Source organism: Arachis hypogaea, chromosome 19 (genome assembly GCF_003086295.3).
Source record: "Arachis hypogaea cultivar Tifrunner chromosome 19, arahy.Tifrunner.gnm2.J5K5, whole genome shotgun sequence".
Lineage (NCBI taxonomy): Eukaryota > Viridiplantae > Streptophyta > Magnoliopsida > Fabales > Fabaceae > Arachis > Arachis hypogaea.
The window spans coordinates 36,739,936-36,741,340 of NC_092054.1; positions in this window are offsets into that span (position 1 = coordinate 36,739,936).

Consider the following 1,405-nt stretch of genomic DNA (forward strand, 5'->3'; position numbering starts at 1 on the left):
TGTTTGAATAACATAAAACGACATTACTCTTATATATGTAATGTTACGGATCCAGTCCACAGATTCTATATCCGGAACGGTTCCCGAATTCGGTTACCCGGGTCCGACCCGCTTCGCCTTTCTAGAAGGCTCGGAACCGGTCCACTAGAACTCCTAACCAACTTTCGAATTCAAACGTCTCCCTTATTTTAATCAAGTAAGATAAGATAAGATAATTCAAACGTCTCTCTTATCTTAGCCAAATAAGATAAGATAAGATATTCACCATCACCTATAAATAGAGGACCCAGGTCCCTCCAGGTATTCATTCATTCCTCACACCTTATACCTCTCAGATCCATTCTGACTTGAGCGTCGGAGTGTCTTTGCAGGTACCTCCCCCCATTGCTCCAGTCAAGTGATTCGGCATCTGCCTCAACCCGCAAGTTCTCGATCCATCTCTCAACCCGTACTAGAGACATCTTGTACATTGGCGCCGTCTGTGGGGACTTTGTGACGTTGTGGCGGCATGGCGGATAACCCAGAAGAGCAATCATCAAACTCAAATTTCTTGCGTGTAACTGAGAGCAAAAAGGAATAATGTTTCCTTAACTTGCATCACCTTTGCAATGATAACACACATTCGCCCTACCCCAACGGCGAAATCCCAAAGGAATAATGTTTCCTTAACTTGCATCACCTTTGCAGGTTTATGCACCCTTTCGCCCTACTCCAACGGCGAAATCCCAAAGGAATAATGTTTCCTTAACTTGCATCACCTTTGCAGGGATAACACACCTTCGCCCTACTCCAACGGCGAAATCCCAAAGGAATAATATTTCCTTAACTTGCATCACCTTTGCAGGTTTATGCATCCTTTCGCCCTACTCCAACGGCGAAATCGTAAAGGAATAATGTTTCCTTAACTTGCATCACCTTTGCAGGGATAACACACACCTTCGCCCTACTCCAACGGCGAAATCCCAAAGGAATAATGTTTCCTTAACTTACATCACCTTTGCAGTGATAACACACCTTCGCCCTACTCCAACGGCGAAATCCCAAAGGAATAATGTTTCCTTAACTTGCATCACCTTTGCAGTGATAACACACCTTTGCCCTACTCCAATGGCGAAATCCCAAAGGAACAATGTTTCTTCGACTTGCAATCACCTTCTTAGTGATAACACTCTTTATACACCTCCACCTCTTAGACCCTCGCATTCACCACTCCCTCATCTGTCTCTCCAAGCGCCATGGCCCCATCTTCTCCCTCTATTTCGGCTCCATGCCCACCGTGGTTGCTTCTTCTTTTGAACTCTTCAAGCTCTTCCTCCAAACCCACGAGGTCACCACCTTCAACACCAAGTTCCAAACCTATGCCATCCGCCGCCTCACCTATGACAACTCTGTCGCCATGATCCCC